The sequence below is a fragment of the Pelodiscus sinensis genome, chromosome 1 (assembly GCF_052426305.1).
Source record: "Pelodiscus sinensis isolate ZL-2025 chromosome 1, ASM5242630v1, whole genome shotgun sequence".
Lineage (NCBI taxonomy): Eukaryota > Metazoa > Chordata > Testudines > Trionychidae > Pelodiscus > Pelodiscus sinensis.
In genome coordinates, this window is record NC_143052.1 from 160,662,328 (window position 1) to 160,682,189 (window position 19,862).

Here is a 19,862-nt window from a genome sequence, read left to right on the forward strand (position 1 = left end):
TCCCAGCTGCCAGCCCTCCACTGGGGCTCTCTGGTCCTGGAACACCCATGGACCAGGGAGTCCCGGATTACAGAGGTTCAACTTGTATTGTCCACACAGAGGAAAGGGAAGAGAGGGGAACAACAACTCAAACGTTTTGCTTCTCATGGTAACACACCTTGACCGATGAAGCTGTTTGACACAGTGAGAAGTCAGATTGCCAGCTCTTCAGCTGATGTCCATCAACATACTTTTACTGACTTCAGCCTGTTTACCTGAGAGGAGGATCCGGCCTACAGTGTGAAAATACCTATCAATGGAACTGAGGGAGACATAAAGTAGGAAATGTAAATTTTTCCAAGGAGAATTAACCAACAAGGGACTATCACTGCCAGACAATCTTTGTTCAGGAGTTGCTCACAGTGTTTTCCACAGGTACACTTGATAAAACACCATCACTTTGGATCTCTTTCATATCACCCTGGGGGAGATGTACCATCTTGTTCTTTTGCTCATTAAGGGGCATCTAAGGAGCAGTGTGGAAAGACATTTTGCCTTCAGAATCAGATTAAAATTCATAGCTGCCATGGACTCTCTTAATAGGATTTGTCTCTATCAAGGCCTGTTACTAAGAAGGTTATTATTAAAAGATTATGCTGCCACCATTTTCTCATTGAGTTCATATTAATTATTCAATGCAGAGAGAATACTCCTTGGTCCCTGTTCTATTATGGGGAAAAAACATATGATGATATCAAGGCAGATCATGGTTAAGCTAGTCAGTCTCTATTTACATTCATTCATAAGAAAGGGTACTGTAGCAAGCTCAAGATCATGGTGAGATAAAGTATATATTAACACTTACCACCAAGCAAAGGGAAAAAAACCCTAACACACTCTCTCTGTAGTGTTATGTCCTACTTATATGCTTTGGAACCTTTCAAGATGAAATATATTAATAAAATGCTTCTTATACAGGGGAATAGTGTGCTTGTGCAGCAGTATCCCCCTCCAGTTAACCTATTAAATCTCAAATAAGGAGAGGGAGACAGACCACCTTTATTATCCATGTTATCACCTAAAAGCTGATACATGGTAGTAGCTTTTTATATTGTTGAGTACACACTGAAATCTGTCCCTATAGACTTTGGTCTCGTTTTTAATCTTTACTCAAATGTACTTGTCAGATCTCTGAAGCACTTAACACCAAGATAAACTCGTACAAACTAAAGAGAAAGCTGAAGCATGAATGTGTAGGTGTAAGGCTGGAAGTAGAGTTTTAATGATTGAAAGGATAGAGAAATTCCACAGCAGGGGAGAGGGGTACAGCTTTTTACTGGAGTGTACACATGGCTGTAAAATGCCCTCTGGTTTTTAAAAGCAGATAGTTATTAGAACAGAAAGGGAGGAAAGATGGGCTTTTGAGAAAGCCACTGGACTGGAGCTCAGCAACCAGCAGGTGCACAGCATCTCGGGGAAAAATTCTATTCTAGTCAGGTTCTTATACCACCCTTGTGACCACAGAATAGACGCAACTTCCAGTAGCACATTAAGAATTTAAGAACCATTACATGTACCTCATTCCCACTTTCTCATCCTCACTCCATTGGGAGATCTCTGTGTGTGTGCCTGCGTGCACTGTTTTGGGATTTGTTTGTTTTCAGGTGTACATGCTGCTACGTGTTGTAGAGAAAGCAAGGTTCATTGAAGAAGTGCACATCATTCTTCATGTGTCTTGCCCCAGGTCACACAGTACGCCAGTGGCAGAGCTAGGAATAAAAAACTATGTGCTCTATCCACATAGGCCAAGTTCCATGCTACAGGCTTCATCCCTGAGCTTCAGGCAATCTTTTAAATATGCGAGGTTCAAGCTATTAAGCAATTAAAGATAAGGACAGAGAATGAGCTTGTCTGGTCCCTTGAGTTTTTAGACTTTCCACGCCTCTATTGCCTACCGGTAGAGTCAGGATAATAACATTTCCTTGCCTCAGGGGCTTATTGTGAGGATAAATTCATTATTGTCTGGGATGCCCTAAGGGATTACAGTGATAAGATCATATAAAATATCTAGAAAGACAGAAAATAATATTGAAACCATATATAAATGCCTTTAGAGCTTTGAGTCTCACAATAGTGAAAATCCATGTATGCTTGTAGCTCTGCTCCTCTCTGAAATTTAACTAAATTTAATTTGCAAGATGGCCCATAGATGAAGTGTTATCATAAATCAAATACTACTCCATTAGACTAGCATTTCATTTCTTGCCAAAAAGAGCCTTATCTGTGTCGTCCTACCATTTTTATAATAACTTTTGTCTTGTCTCTACTTATTTAAAAGCTGAACAAAGTAAAACCTATCTGAGATTGTGTTGAGGGGATACAGGGATATATTTGTGTGAGTATGTATATGTGGGTGTTGGAGTTATGGCAAAGTGTACAACAGATGAGGCTATAAAGTTAAAAGATTGTTTAAAATAATATTTGATGCACAAAATATTCAAACCGATTTATGTATTTGGACACTTAAATGTACAGATTCTATTCATGTTATTGGTGAATGTAAACAGATTTGGTAAGTAGAGGGTTGATACATTCAGGATAATTTGGGAATAATGTTACTTTTAATGTAGAACAGTTACATTATTGTCACCATTTTCATAGTGGGAAGAGGATTAAATTGGGATCAGCAGCTAAGGAGGAGACACACTGGCTCTGACTCCTTACTACTTCTACTAAGTCTTCAGGTGGTAAATTAAAGATAAGCCTGGTAGCTTTGTAGTATTTCTTTCTTCTGACTGGATGAGCTTCACTTGACAACCCTGAAATCTGTATGGCTGAAGTGTTCAGAAATCTGAGTCAGGCTTCCAAAATCTTAAGAGTGACTTAAATATCCTGATTTTTTTGAAAATAGATTTGAGGTTCTTTTCCTTCACTTTCTGATTTGGTTTTAATGGCTACATTTTCCATTTTTCTCTGCGGGCTAGAAATTTCTTTAAAAATAAAGGTAGTGATTATCATATAATGGCATAAAACCAAGAGCTCAGGCTTAAAAAAAACCCACAAAATATCCTGATACTCATGATATAATCTTGAGACTAAATATCACTGATGCCTCTTTCTGATTATACAAGCTATTTGGGCTTTTGACTCTAAAAGGAAGCAGTTATTAAATAATTTTAGGTAATCTCATGCTTTTTTTCTTTCCTGGTCACACAGGTACTTTCTAGTCAGAGTAGGATCAAGTCATTGTGGCTGTGTCTACACTACGGAGTTATTTTGAAATAATAACTCCTAAAATAACTATTTTGAAATAATCGTATTCCTCCTCACATGCAAGAGTTATTATTTCGAAATAATAAGCCCCTTATTTTGAAATAGCAGGCTTGGTAGTGTGGACGCTCGCCTTGTGATTTTGAAATAAGGAGAGTTATTTTGAAATAACTCCGCAGTGTAGGCAGGCCCTTTGCGAGCCCACAGCCTCTCATCCTTGCCTGGTCTAAATTGATTCAATGCCAATGCTCTGGTGAGGGGTTCCCATCCCACAAAAGCCATTCCACTTCTGAATTGAAAAGTTGTGTTTGAGACCTTAAAATCTGTCATTGACAAACAGTTGTGCACATGACTCATCTGCTCAGCTCTTTGTGGAAATGAGCACAAAGTGCCATGAGCCTGGCTAAAATGTCTTGGCTAACCTTGGTGTCAATTTTTATTTTATCCTCTGCAGGGAAACAACCAGACCTTGAGAAGTATTTTATAGAACTTCATGGAAAGCTAAGATTATCATTAATTTTAAGCGATTGTGGACATTAGCTACTTCTGTCTTCTTAGTCTTGGAATAAGACATACCTGACTTGGATCCATTAACTGACATTATGGCAGAGTTATTATTGACAGTATTAGAATTACGTGTTCTCAGCAAATATAGTTTCTTTGGTAAGCCAATTAAGTTGCAGATATAGTCAAGCATCGTGGTTATGGAAGGCAAATGTAAGACCTTACATACAAGTCCTTAGAAGAATCTGGTAGATACAAAAAAAAAGTATGGATCATCTACATAGATCCAATAACCATCCCAAACACACTAAGAAAGCTGTTATCCACAGCCACTCAGGTACCACAGAATGTGCTCCGAAGAGAAAGCCCTGCATATACACATTAACATACTTCAAACTGCCTCCACCAAAGGCACCCCACCAGAGAAATAGATTGCATCATGGTATGGGCCATCCTAAAGAGAGAATCTGCTTCAATACAGAAATAAAACCCCCTCTGACTGCACATTCCTAGTGATCACTTGCAACACTTCACTGGAATCCTCGGGGTGGGGGTGGGGTGAGAAGGAGCAGGGCTGCGCGGTCACCCCAGCCCTGGCAGGCCCTCGGAGATAGTGAGGGGGCTGAGGTTGTGCAGGCCAGCTCTGACCCTCAGCTGCTCCTTGGGGGGGGTGGGGGGGGGTGGAGGTGGAGGAGCAGGGCTGCATAGGCTGGCCTTCAGTGTGTGTGTGTGTGGGGGGGGGGGGGGTGCTTTTGGTTCTATTTCCAGTTCTACTATTGCCTCAATGCTATCTTAGACAAATCACTTAGATTTTACCTCAGTTTCTCCTCTGTAAAATGGGAGAAAATATTTTTAACCTTTATTGAAACAAGGTCTATACAAGGAATGTGCTGTTTAAGTGCAAGAAACATAAGAGAATTTAGAGAAATATAAATAATGGCAAGGTTTTGGCATGAAAGCTTTTTGACTCAGATTTACTGTTTCTGTAAAAGCAACAACACAGGAAGTAAGCAGACTAAGGAGTTAGATCCTGCAGATCCTCTACTGGCTGCTTAACTTCAAAGACATCATGCTTTGCCTCTTTATGACTCCAAAACAGGGCCCTGTGTTGTGTGTATTATTTCCTTTTTCAACTTATGAATCCTAAAACAATAGTATCAAGAATTTCACAAATGTTTTCATGTACAAAAGTCTGTATCTTTTGATGGACCAAAAAGACCACAAACCAAAAATCAAACCAAAAACCAATGAACCAATCACCCAACCAACCCAACCACCACTAGTATCCTGCCGTGAAGGAGAAATCACCTGCTCTTCCTTCTTGTGCAAACCGCACTCAACACTTTATATTTTCCCCCTCAAATGCCTGTTTGGACAACAAAATGCTTCCTTCGGTGATTCAGGACTCTATGGTCTCTAACTCTGATTGGCCACCAGGGTGATGTACTAAAGGTGGAAAATCAGTCGCTTACATGTTACTGCTAAGTTATGGAAAGCCAAAAATTAGGCAACAAAAGCAAATTTGCCTTCCACCCAGGACAAAGCTCAAATGCCATTAATGAGCATAAAATAGATTGTCTCAAACAACTGAGACCTAAATAATGAAGAGCCTAAGATGGAAGACGTGTAGCTGAGCTGTTATACACTCACAGCAACTCATCCCACAAATAAAACTGCCATGTTCTGCTGCAGCTGGAGTTGCACTTTCCAGTGGCTCGTCCCAAGCAGCATCAGGCAATCACATTACAAGAGTCCGGCCTGGAACGGATATAAATAAGGACAAACATGATATCTGTTGGCATCTGAGGGGGGTCAACATCTTGTGTTCAAATGTAAATGAAAAGAGGTATCTAGAAATAGCAAAGGGCCCAGTAGGACCCTTAAGGTTCCCTACATATCTATAGAGATCCCAAATTTTGAAAAATAAGCCAACATGAAAAGTCCCAATGCTACTTCAGTATGGATAATTTAAACAGCCATCAACAGCCTTCAATTTCACCATTAGGCTGAAATCAATTCATGAGAAATAACAGAATGTAACAGAAAAATAAAAATACTTATCTACTTAACTCTAGTCCTTAAGCAACAGGAGCAGAGACTGCTTCTTGCTAGCACTCTCTGGAGAACTGGCCTCACAAAGTGGAGGAAGAAGAGGGCTGAACCACTGCTCCTAGACCTTTGCACATCTCTCCTTCAAAGGAGATGACAATGCAGCAGCCATAGGTATCATGTCTCTATGAGATATAAATGCTGTCTGAAGGGTGGTACCACTCCATTCCACCCACAATCCAGGCATATGCCTTAATACCACAAGATGACACTTTTCCTTGAGTTTTCTTGTTCATTCAGAGCCACGTGTCTTTTTATTCTTAAACACAAAAGTTTGAGAAGCAAGGAAATAACATTTCAGAAATAGGGCACAATCCTTTGGAAAAGTAGACATTAACTGCACCAGTGTATGATGCCTTCTGTTACAGCATCACATTTGCTTACCAGCCCACGGAAAGAGTGTGTTACAACAAGATTATACTTTTATTTCTAGATAAAAGAGTACAGTACTTTCATGTTGTTCGGTATGTTTCTGTGCTCAGATAGTTGATTTCTTTTTTCTCCCCTTCTGCTTATATGAAGAAAGAATGAGGCTTTTCCAGTTTTATGGGGATGACTGCTGCTGAAATGGACATTAAATTAGAGATTTTCCAGTACCAAACTTTTTGACAGTAACTCAAACAGCTGTGGTACTATCACGTATGCTTCAGTCTCCTCTCTCTACTTAACATTAGCTTCAACCAATTTGAATCAGACACTGTTGATCGCAATCATCAGCAAACATCTGAGCTAAAAGCAAACACCTTTTTGAAATCCACTTCTTACAGAGGTCATAAGGTACTCAAAACAGGAACATATTCTTGAGATCAAATAGCAGCTGCTACAAAACTCTTTTTATGTTCGGTATCGTGCAGTTTTCTGGGCACCAGAAGTTGTTTCAGTTTACAGAGCGTGATGATGACTAAAGACATCAAGGAAGTGAGATATGTATGCCTTAATTTAGTTTAATGTTTGCAACTAAATTATAGATACGTACTTGCACATTACAAAATCTGTGACAATCCCAATGACTGCAACCATCATGCTGTGTCGTGGGGTGCATATGCCCATCCCCCTCAAAGGCAGGGTTACCCAATGTGTATATTAGGGTATGTCTACACTACCACCCAAGTTCGAACTAGGGTGGTAATGTAGTCAACCGGAGTTGCAAATGAAGCCCGGGATTTGAATTTCCCGGGCTTCATTTGCATGTTGCCGGGCACCGCCATTTTTAAATGTCCGCTAGTTCGGACTCCGTGCCCCGAACGAGGAGTACAGGTAGTTCGGAATAGGAAGCCTAGTCCAAACTACCTAGTTTGTGCCGCGTGTAGCCGCGGGGCACGGAGTCCGAACTAGCAGACATTTAAAAATGGTGGCGCCCAGCAACATGCAAATGAAGCCCGGGAAATTCAAATCCCGGGCTTCATTTGCAACTCTGGTTGACTACATTACCACCCTAGTTCAAACTAGGGTGGTAGTGTAGACATACCCTTAGTTCCAATGCCTTAGGGCCAATAACCATACCCCGTCTCTTTGAAGCAATCTAGCCTAGCTTCCACAGTCAATAAAAACATCCCTTTCTTGAAGGACAGTCAAGCCTAGTGGCCAGAGTCAGTATTCACTCCCACCCTTCAGGGCAGTGAGTTCTAGCAGCCAGAGTCCCAGAGTCAATATCAATGCCTAGCAGTCTGAGTCAATAGTGATTGTTGTAGTACTCCCCATGGGTTAATGAGGACGGGGTAGAGTGACCAGGGCTCACCCTCTCCAGGTCCCAGCCCAAGGCACGGTCAGTGGTGGTGGTGGGGTCATCACTAGTTCAGTGAGGAAATCCACCTGAAATACTCGGAACTCTCAGGGATCTAACTCCCTGCCCTGGGCTACTTTCTACCAGACTCACCATAGCAGTCTTATTTGCCCCTTTCCTCTGGATTGGAGACTTCTCCAGCCATTCCTCACTCACTGGGCTCCACAGGTCGAGCCAACCACAGTTCTTCCCCTGGAGCTTCTTCCCCAGCGGTTGCCAGCCCAGACTGAGCTGATCCACCAGTCTGTATAGCGGGCCTCCAGCAGGGCTTTCTCAACCAGGTAACCCTGGTTAACCCTAGCAGATCCAGTGAGAAGTTGATACACCCCGTCACAGGGAGAACGGGACCACAGCTACACATGTGAGAGAAGTCCATGCAGCAAGTGTGCTGAAGGATGGTATCAAGAACAAGTTAGGATTTATTTGAAAGATCAACCAAGCACCAAAGAATGAATTAGTTAGGGTTAACAGTGAGCCATACACAGAGATACTGCCGAACATGTCAACATACTACTGAGTTAGCAACATTATATTTCTTCCCCAGATCAGACTGTCATAAAGGACCAGCTTGCTAGAGCTGGGGAGATGACATCCCCCAGTGTTATGGAGAATAAGAACAGAAACTTCATACTCCACACTTGGATAGAGCGAGTGTTACATGTTGCTGAACCCAAAACTGTTTATGGCCAATCAACTGTTTATGAAATTATCATCCTGATCATCCCCAAAAATGTTCCTGTGGAAAGGATAGATATTGAACATCATAGTTCAGTTATCTGCTGCTTCTTGTTGTTGTTTGCCATCTATTATTGGGACAAAATCTAAGTGTCTTAAGTGAAATTTGATTCAGCCTTCACTCAGAAAAACATGTTTATTTCAAGGCAAGTTTAGCCCTGAGACTAAGTCCTTTAGAGTGAGGACTTTGTACATATAACTGTTTAAGTGGCCAATTTTTTTGATGGTGTATCAGTACACAAGAAAGAATTTGGGGTCCAGTTCTCCACCTGCCTCTGGTCATTTATATGGTTACAAGGTAGATTTAAAAGGCAATCAAATTAAATGAGGTTTTAAACCTTCTCTGTGTGCTCATTGCATCAGTGAACAACTACACAGTAAGCAATTGCACATATATTTTATCCTCTAACTTGACTGCAAAGGGAGTTGTGAATGCTCGCTATCTCTGAATGTCGGGACACTTAGGATGCATCTGCACTGCACTGTAACATGATATAAGATACGCAATTGGAGCTACACAAATTGCATATCTTACTTTGATTCTATTTAGAAATAGCTTATTTCATTATCTGGCACTGTCTACTAAGAGCCAAATTTTGAAATAAAGTGCTATTCCAAAACGTCCTTAATCCTCGTAAAATGAGGTTTACAGAGACGTTGGAATAGTGAGCCCAAAATAATGGGCTTGCTGTGAAGACACGGGATAGTTATTTCGAGATACTCTGGAATCCCAAAGTAGAATTGCAGTGTAGACATACCCTTATTTAGGTGCAAATACATAGACATACATGCTTAATTGTACTTGGAAAGCTTTGGTCCAGGTAAATGGAAAACAAGTCCTATCCAGGATGACAAACAGTAGGCATACATCATAGTCAGGTCAAATCTGTTCTCCTGATCAGAGCTGGGACATGTTAGATAAACTAGCTTCACTACCACTCAGAAGGCTTCACAGCCAGTTGGAAGAGCCCACCTTATCAAAATTGTCTACAGCCACCAACTCCTGAAGTAAAAACTTCAGTGGCTGAAGAGGAGGTAAAGATCATAAGAGTGGAACCCATTTTGACAGACAACACAAAAGGGAAGTTACTTAATAAGCAGAGCTCACATTATTTGGTATGGTGTTCTTACAGGAAGTTGGCGCTGAAGGCCAAAATCAAATTAAATAAAATTTCTCTGTTTTTGAAGGCAGTTGCTTATCTGAAGAAGATACTCCTTACCCCAGTGTGAGGATCAGACCGTACAGCCATACACCAGTTAGGGTGTTTTTAGACTACAGGGTTTTTTCGAAAAAAAGGGGCCTTTTTTCTAAAAAACTTCCCCTGCATCTAGACTGCAGCCACATTCTTTCGATAGTAAATCGAAAGAACACAGAAGTTTTTTTGACTGCGGAAAACCTCGTTTTACGAGGAATAACGCCTTTTTCGAAAGTGTTCTTTCAAAAAAAGGCGCTATGTAATTCAAACTGTGCTTTTTTCGAAAGAGAGTATCCAGACTGCCTGGGTGCTCTCTTTCAAAAAAGCAGCTTGCTTTTTCGAAAGTACTGGTTGTAGCCTAGACGCTCTTTTTCGAAAGAGGCTTTTTTGAAAGATACTTTCGAAAGAGGCTTGTAGTCTAGAAGTAGCCTCAGTGTTGTGCATATCTGAAGGCTTGATTTGCATTGTGAGTATCACCACCACCAGTCAAAGATGGGACTCTTTATCTTCTGTTAGTGAGAGCCTGTAAGGGCAAGTCAAAATGCACCCGCCCACACACACACACTCCCTCGGAGCTGACAGGAGGTCTGCTTAGTTGGTCTCAGCTGGCAACTACAGATGCAAATTATGGCTAAATTGAGCCAATAAATAATAACTACCCTATAAGAAACAAGGATTTTACTAGACTGAATCTTAGAAAAATCCACAGTAATTTGAACTTAGACATTTTCCCTCCCCAGATAATTCACTGTGCACACACATTTCTAATTAAAGTGTCACATATTAATGCACACATTGATAAACTGACCCTAATACTTTGCAAGTGCCAGCGACTGATTTATCCTCATTTTATGTGCTTTATACATGAAACCCTTTTATCGGTTGATAGCAAATTGCTGTACTTAGAAAATATGCTGCTATAAATTTTTACAATAGTTAGTGGCAATTCTGTGGTGCCATAAACATCTAGCTTTACCTGCTTTGAATATTACAAAAGAGCCGAGCTTGTCATCCCCATCTACGGAAAGATTTATGATAACTCGGAGATCTCATGCTTCATCATGTTGTTTCTAAGGTCTGCCCATGGTGATTGTTTAATGCTCAGGGCCTGGTTTTCTCAGTAACAACTCCATCAACTGTGTGTGTTGGCTATTCTTAAAGAAACAGTTTTCCTCTCCCCCCCACATTTTTCTTTTTCTTTGGTTGATTGACTTTAATTCTCTTAGGGTCCTCTTTCGAGAGACGGATGCAAATAAAGACATTCGAAATTGCAAATGAAGCCGGGATTTAAATATCCTGCACTTCATTTGCATAATCGCGTTATGTCGCTATTTCAAAATAAAAACGCTGTGTAGATGTGGTTATTTAAAAAGAAAACCCTTCTTCCAAAATAACCCTTATTCTTTATAAAATGAGGTCTAACAGTTATTTCAGAAGGAGGGTTTTCTTTCGAAATAACCACATCTACACAGCGTTTTTATTTTGAAATAGCGCTATTTCGAAATAGTGCCATAATGTGATTATGCAAATGAAGTGCAGGATATTTAAATCCCGGCTTCATTTACAATTTCGAATGTCTTCATTTGCATCCCTCTATCAAAAGCAGGTGCAAGTGTAGACATGCCCTTGAGGACCAAATACATCCATAAACAGAAATTAGATGTCTCTGAACCATGTGATAGATTAGCAGTGTAATACAGCAAGCCACTACAGAGTGTGTGGAAATCTCCAAAAGGCCTAACACAATGCCATATAATGAATTGCACAAAATTCTCTATTTAAAGTTTCAAGGAATAGAACAAAGGATAACTGCAGTGCAAAATGTACACGACAGAACTGGCTTCTTCTTTCTTCTCCCTGAAGGCCTTATCACAAGTAATAGGGATTTGGGCATTCATATCTCTGGGAAGTCTTTTTGATCAAAGTTCTATCTGGAACCATCAAAGACCACAGCATTTTATTTTAGGTAATAAGTAATAAATATCATTATTTATGTCCTTCCATATCACCATGTAGTGTTTAGAATATTGTTTTACAACGAGGGCAGCAGAGGAGGTATTTGTTGTAAATATTATTTGTTGGCAGTGTGATTATAGCTGTGTTGAACCCATGATATGAAAGAGACAAAATATTTTCTGAATTTACACAGAGTTCTTCTTCAGATGCTCTTTGTTTTCATTTGTGTAGTTGTTTGTTTTCTGGTGCTTGCAGGCCTCTTGCTTCCACATATTAAAGAGAAAAAAAAGATCCAAGTCTAAAACGGGGATATTAATTATTACCTACTCCCGTAAGATGGATCCGACTGCACTACAGAGTTTTGTCAGAAAAATGGCCATTTTTCCGATAAAACCTGCATTACATCCACACTGCAGTTTGCGTTCTTCTGAAAGTAAATCGAAAGAATAGAAGGGTTTTTCCGATGTTGGTAATCCTCTTTCGACAAGGAAGAAGCTCTTTCAGAAAAAGGCATGTATGGATGGGGTTTTTTTTTTTTTTTCGAAAGAAGAGGTCTCCAGGAAATAACACAGGTGCCCTGGTTGACATTCCATCCAAATTGATCAGGACTCTATAGTTCCTGTTTCCTGGCCCCAGTTAAAGCTGCAGGAAACCTGGACGAGCCTTGTGGCAGGAAGCCAGACTGAGAGCAGCACCTCACCATGTGGCTCTCCCTGCCACAGGCCTTCCTTGCCAGACATGGCAGAGTCTCAAGCCCCCCCACAACCTCCCTGGCCCTCGCAGGGAGCAACCTTGGGGTCCCAGGACCCACACAGGGGGACAAAGAGGTGCGCACCATCCGGGTCTGGAGTAGAGATCCTGATCTTCCTCGAGCTGTGGAGTGAGGAGGACACCTTGCAGGATTTCTGCTCCAAGTACCAAAAATGCAGAAATATTCGACCGCATGGCCAAGTCCCTGGCAGAGCGTGGACACCCACCCCAGACCTTGGAACAGGTCTGGAGTAAGGTCAAAGAACACTGTCAGGGATACATCCCGGCCAGAGAGCGCAGCCTGCGCTCAGGGGCAGAACCTCACACCTGCCCCTATTACAAGGAGCTGCACCAAATTCTGGGGGTGGAGAAATGTCTTCCCCACCCATCCTTGTCAACTCGCCCAGCCAGAGGTCACGGCGGAGTAGGAGCAGGAGGACTAGGGCCGGAGGAGGAGGAGGAGGAGACCGTCACACTGTCCCTGGAGCCGGTAGTGGTTAGCCAGGATGTCTCTCAGGCCTTGTCAGATGCTGGGGAGGGATCTTCAGGTGAGTGCTCTCAGTTTGTCACACACACAGGGTGGGGGAGATGGGTGCACAGGGGGCAGGAGTCGAGTGTCACTCGGGCTGCTCAGGCTGGACATTGTGCTGTGGTTCATGCATGTGAAAGCACATGCAGTGTTAGTGTGCAGCATGCGGATGCAGCAGGCAGCCACTGAGCATGGGTGGGATCCTGTTGCCAGTGCAGGGGAGGCTACACACGTCCGGCTGGGGGCGGCGAGGAAAGGCCTCCCAGCACCTGTTACGGCTAGAAGCAGGCTAGCTCCAAGGGTACAGGCATGACCCCCGCACTCCAAAGAGTGCTGCACACAGCATGTGGCCACGCCTGCACATGTGAGGCACCACCCGCTCCCGCAGGCAGCGCTCAACCCGCAGGTGTGTGTGCGGACCCCAAGGAAGGCCAGGCTGCTCCTGGCTCCTCTGCTGCCCATGGGGAGATCTCACTGTGGCTGGACACTTCCCTTGTCTGCTTGTCCGAGGGCCGGGGGGCAGGTGAGAGAGTGGTCAGCACAGTCCCATAGGCACATCGGGGCCCCTGTGAGGCAGGGCCTGCTATGCAGGCCACACATAGCCTCGCTCCTGGGACATCCTCCTCCTCTGGCCCGAGAACTGTTGGTCGCTGCTCACAGAGGAGGGCGCAGCCTCAGGGACAGTGTCTGCAGGGATGACTGACCCCCTCTCCCTCTGTGTGTTCTCCACAGCTGGACCAGCCGGGACTGAGGGGCGAGCCACAGCACCCATGCCAGCTGCCAGAGTCCAGGGCATCCTAAAGAGCACCAGGGTCCAGGAAGACCTCATGTGGTAGCATGTCAGAGTCATGCGCGACATGCAGCAGACCCTGGTGCAGAAGATCCGGGAGGACTCAGAGTGGCAGAACCATGTCTGGGACCAGCTTATACATGTGATAGCATGAGAGAAATGATGGCACACCAGCCTGCTGTCAGCCCTCCTGCCTAACACCCTCCTTCCCCGGTATGCCCAGTCCCCCTCCCCTTTCCTCCATGCAATGTCTCTGCTCCTTTCCCAAGCAATGCCCATGATCCCTTCCCAAGTGATGCCTATTCCCCTACACCCGCTGCCATCCCTGACCCCACTCCAACCCCCCCTCCTACCCACCCGCTGTGGTACCCGGATCCACCCAACCACAGGTCCAATGAGGTCCCCACACCCAAGGTGGCACGTTCAGCTGCCACTCATGCCACTCTCAACCCCCCCTCCCCTCCAGGTTAAGAGTGGGCAGCATGGTGCCCTAGGCACCTCAAGGCCCCTGGGACATCCCCCTCCTCTGGCCCAAGGACTGTTGGTCGCTGCTCACAGAGGAGGGCACAGCCTCAGGGACAGTGTCTGCAGGGATGACTGACCCCCTCTCCCTCTGTGTATTCTTCACAAACCAGCTAGAACTGAGGGGAACCCAAAGGCATGCCAGGGTTCAGGAAGACCCTCATGCACCAGCATGTCAGTGTCCTGAATGACATGCAGTAGACCATGGCAAGAAGGTCTGTGATGATGCTGAGTGGCGGAACCGCACATGGAACCAGCTCACGCAGCAGTGCAATAGCATGTGTGCTATCATGTCATGTGTAAAGGCACACCCACCTCTTCTTGCTCCTCCTGTCTTCCACCATCCTTCCCCCCGCTATGCCCATTCCCCCTCTGCCTGCACCCCATGCAATGCCTCTGTTATGTCCATGCCCCCTCCCCAGGTGATGCCTATGCCTCTCCCCTGCCAACCCTGCCTCCGCTTCATTCTGTCCACTTCCCTGTAGTCTCTGGACCCACACAACCCTGACAAAGTCCCCATACCCAAGGGCTACGTCTACACTGGCCCCTTTTACGAAAGGGGCATGCTAATTTTAAACTTCGTAATAGGGAAATCCGCGGGAGATTTAAATATCCCCCGCGGGATTTAAATAAAGATGTCCGCCGCTTTTTTCCGGCTTGGGGAAAAGCCGGAAAAAAGCGTCTAGATTGGCCCGATCCTCCGGAATAAAGCCCTTTTCCGGAGGATCTCTTATTCCTACTTTGAAGCAGTCCTACTTTGAAGCATCACAGAGGCATTCCTACTTTGAAGTAGGAATAAGAGATCCTCCGGAAAAGGGCTTTATTCCGGAGGATCGGGCCAGTCTAGATGCTTTTTTCTGGCTTTTCCCCAAGCCGGAAAAAAGCGGCGGACATCTTTATTTAAATCCCCCGGGGGATATTTAAATCCCCCGCAGATTTCCCTATTACGAAGTTTAAAATTAGCATGCCCCTTTCGGAAAAGGGGCCAGTGTAGACGTAGCCAAGGTGTTAGAGAAATGTTTCTCCTCCATGGAAAATGGCTTTCACAAAATTAAGATTATGAGATCAAATATCCAGTGGACTTTGGCTCCTTGGATGGCTTCAATTTTCCACTTGATACGCTCAGTTAAAAAGTTACTTGATATTCTTCCATTTGCACAATTTAACTGCAGAGCCTATAAAACAGCTTAGAGCACAGGGCACCACATTTAATTTGGTTCTGATCAATTGACATATGGCCCCTGATCCCATCTGGGTCATTACACAATGCCTGTCACTGTGCTGTGCTGTCTAATTTCTAGATAAATGGGTAGAATGTTATATTGTCAATGATCTAATTCACTTTCCATGGCTAGGACACAATAAGGACTTGATCCATTCAGGAAAATAGAAAAAACCTCCTGAAGGCTGCAGGATCATGCATGAAGAGCTTGCATTTTCCTACTCATCCCAGCTTCTTGAATGATGAATTTAATCTGTATATAATTCAACCACAGACAGTCTTTAAATATGTTTTTAGTTAAAAAAAAAAGATGGCCTAGTACAATCACATGTTACTGGGACTAAAGCAAAAATGAATGAGAGAAATTCTACAGGTTTTGATACAAAAGACCAGTCTAAAAATGCTTTTATGAAATCCAGGCTAACTGTCATGGTTGGAGTTGAGCCCAATATCTGCCATTTTAATGTTGCACTGGCTAGTTTAAATAAGCATGTGTCATTTTGGAGACTTCTTCAGGGGAAAAAAGACTTGTCTGTGAGAGAGAACTGGCAACTTGAGTTGGAATTTAGAAAGCTCCTAAGTAATGGGTAAAATGTGTGGTTGATACATTGTAGCATTAAAATATGCTTTCAGCAAGAATTAGAGTTTGTTGAAACTTAATGGAGTGCTTCTGACTTGGAAGGGTTATTGCCTAAGTTTACGCTAGCATGCTTAACTATGAAATGCCAGCTATGCTGTTCATGAGAATGATCTAATTTTACAGTATCTTCCACTAGGACAGGGGTGGGCAAAAGGGTGGATCCGGCCAGTGAAGGCCCTGCCATTCCCCCGCCCCAGGCCAATTAGGGCCTGGGGACGGGGGGGAGCACGTGACGTTTCCTCCACCCTGCCAGGAGCACGCGGCACTTGGAAGTGCCAGGTGCTTGTGACAGGACTGGAGGAGGCTTTGCATGCTCCCCCACCCTCAGGCTAATCAGGTGGAGCTTGCAAAGTTTCCTCTACCCTAGCCCCACCCTGTGAGGTGCAGCATACTCCTGGCAAGGTCGGAGAAGACTTTGCACCCTTCTCCTGCCCCCAGGCCCTGATTGGCCTGGGAGTGGGGGAAGTCTCCGCCCAGCCAGGGGCTGGGCAAAGGCGCTCCCCTACCCCCAGACCAATCATGGTCTGGGGGGGGGACACCCAGAAGTATCCTGGCCCTGGCCCTGCCCCTTCCGCTCAAGGCCCTGCCCCTTCTGTTGTGGCCCAGGAGCACTTCAGAATTTTTTGAAGTGGCCCCCAGCAAAAAAATTAGGGCCCACTCCTGCATTAGGAGCTGAGCCAGTTTAGCTAGCCCTAAGAAAGTCTTTGTAGATATCCTTTGTCAACAGGAAAATATTTTGAGTAGTGTGCACCTTACTGTGTATAAAGCTATCTTATTGCATGGACTGTCTTTGAATCTTGACTATGGGGCACCCTCTAGAGAAAGATAAACCACTTTAAAATAATGCCACGATTTTGCTGTTGTCAAGCAGAAAGGTTATTTTCTTACCCCATGAGTGCACTATACTTCATGCTGTGTGATGACATGTATTAAATATTTGGGAAAGGTAAGACCGCCAGACAGCAATATTTTGTTATTGTGCCATGACTGATAAGCATTGCAATCAGTCATTTGACCACTGGCACACATGACTCCAGTGATGTGGCCATGACCCTTTTGACCCTCTTTCCTAGCTGTCTTTAGATTGTGAATTACATGGCTGCTTGCCGCAACTGTAGAGTCACCTCCCCACCCCAAGATCTGAGAATCCACACAGTAGCGAGAGACAGCTGAAGTTATAGATTCTATGAACTGTGGAGTGGAAATTACTTTAATACGCCATTAATAGCATACAGTTGAATGCTCCACTTTGGTTCCAAGCCTGATGATACTGCATGAACTCTGCTTCACCCATCTGCCTTTTACCCCAACCTAACAACCATACTTTCATCCATGCCTATTCTGGCAAAGGGGCCAGGGTCATTTGATGTTGATCATTTATCCATTATCTCAGGTGGAACTGAGAAAAAAAATCCATGACTTAAAACAGTACCACTTGTGATCTCGGCAACTAAATGTCAAGTGCCCTATTCGTATGACTTTTTGTCTCAGTAATTGTTTCCACTCTAAATAAAGGACTAACACCAATTATCCAGATGTCCCACTTCCTTTAACTCAGCTAAAACTTGTGCTGTATATAGCGCCAATCTGATCTAGATAGCTAGAAGAAGACTGGCAAATAAAACAGATAATTCAGGCATAAGGGAAATTGACAGACTTATGTGCAGTAGTTTGCCTCTCTTTACTATGCCTAGGTTTAGACGGCACTATTAGCCCCTCATTTTCATGGACACTGTGTGTTCCAATTTCTTGACTTCATTACCTTAGCAACTTTCAGAATCAATGCTAGACACGTAGTGTGAGAAACAGATTACATTCCCAAATCTCCACCTGGAAAGGTTTAGTCTGAAGTGGGTTTTAATTTAAAGTATTAGAGCCGCTGTTCCTGAATAAAGATAGATTCAGACACAACTGTCATAACAATATGCCAGCCACCATCTCATTTTCATTAGTCAGGAAGCAATTCCCTCAGTCATTTTCTCTCTTTGGTTGGGCTATTGTTAAAATTCTTCGAGGCGCTATGAAGGGCAGATTATTTTCATAGTTTGGACCTCTCTGCTCCAGTACACTCAGCACCTGACTGGTCCTGAATGAGGGAGTTTGCCAGAGCAGCAGAGGTCAATTCTGGTTCCTCTGCCATAGCCCAATTGGCACACCCCTGGTCAGTCCCCCAGCTGCCGATCCAGCTGGCCCGCCTTGAAGCCAGCCCGGCTGTGCTCCCAGCCACTGCAGGGCTCCTGGATGTCAGCTCTAATACGACTCTCTGGTCCAGCAACATCCATGGTCCTACTGTTGCTGGACCAAAGAGTCCTGGTTCAGAAAGGTTCAGCCTGTACTAGGATAAGAGTGACTGTGTAATACATATTGCATATCCATGAAGAACACCTGTCAAGCTTCTTATTTCTGGTGATCTTTAGGAAAAGGCATGCTCTGAACTGTACTTTTATTTTTGAATCTATAGTTGATGGCACTGCAAAGGCACACTGTACTCTGAGGGTACGTCTACACTGCGGAACTATTTCGGGAGTATCCCGAAATAGTTATTCCATGTCTACTGAAACAGCCCATTATTTTGAAATAGATTTTGAAATAACAGGCAACTTATTCCAACATCCCGGTAACCCTCATTCCACGAGGGTTAAGGGGCATTTCATGCAAAATTTGGTGCTGTGTCGACAGCACCAAATTATGAAAAAAACTATGTTGTAATACACTCAAAATAAGCTATGCATTTTGCGTAGCACAAAATTGAGTAGCTTAGTTTGAGCTAAGCATGCTATGTAGATGCACCCGAATAGAAGCGCTTAGATCTACTGCCCTCTTGATAGTCACACACTCTTCAAATGATGCAAAGAGGGGTTGTACCATGTGTTCTTCCTCATTCCCAATTATGGACAGTGAAAACCTGACTTCAGTGGAGCCAGGATTTCTCTATTGAAGCCTAGTGCTACTCAAGAGGCTAATTTGAAGTGGTCATTGCTCACAAAGGATTACAATTCCTAAAACTTCAGGGAAGGGAATAAACACAAAGAGGAAGGTGCCTCAGTATCTCTCTACTTCCTGCTGCATGAACAGAACTGACTCCTTGAGCTTGTCTCTCTTCAGTAAGCTGAAAGTAGAGCATAAAATGAAGCTACGCACTGGCTGACTTAAGAGACAGATTAGGGCAGGATCCTGGACATTCTGACACAAAAAATTGAGGGAAGCGAAGACAGCAAACTGATGCTCCAGGTTTCTGGGCTGAACTCAAAACCCAAATATTTACCCTTCACTTCGGGGTCAAGCAGTCCTATTATTTTATGAAATCAGTGCAATTATCAAATGCATAACTGTCAGTTCATCTTTGAACCTATTAAACTACACTTATTACTGAGGGTGTCCAGTGCTCTGAGCAGAAAAAAAAACAAGAAAGAACATTTTGTTCTACCGCCCTCTGCTATTTATACATTATGAACTTTGGGCAAGTCATTTAAACTATTTTCCCTATGCCTAGTGCCCCTATGAAAAGAAGATATTACTTCTGCACCTTTAGAAAATGCTTCAGGATGCTGCAATGAAAAGATAAGGATGAAATTCACCCCACTGCAAAGAGGCTGAAGGAAAGCCTAAGAATTATATCAGACTCCCTTCAAGGCCTATTTTGAGGATGCAACTAACACAAAGGCTGTTTGCTAGTCCTCCCTACAGGGGTGAGTTTCTCACTGTGTGTGAATATGCCCTTGTACAAAAAACTATGCTCTGCTTCTGAGCCTTGGAGGCTCAACATTTTCACTTCAAAATCCCCACCTTGTAATCCCTTCTGTGGTTCACTGAACACACAAATGTTTTTAGCACAATGCAGATAAGAACACAGTATCATTAAGATGCTTACATGGAT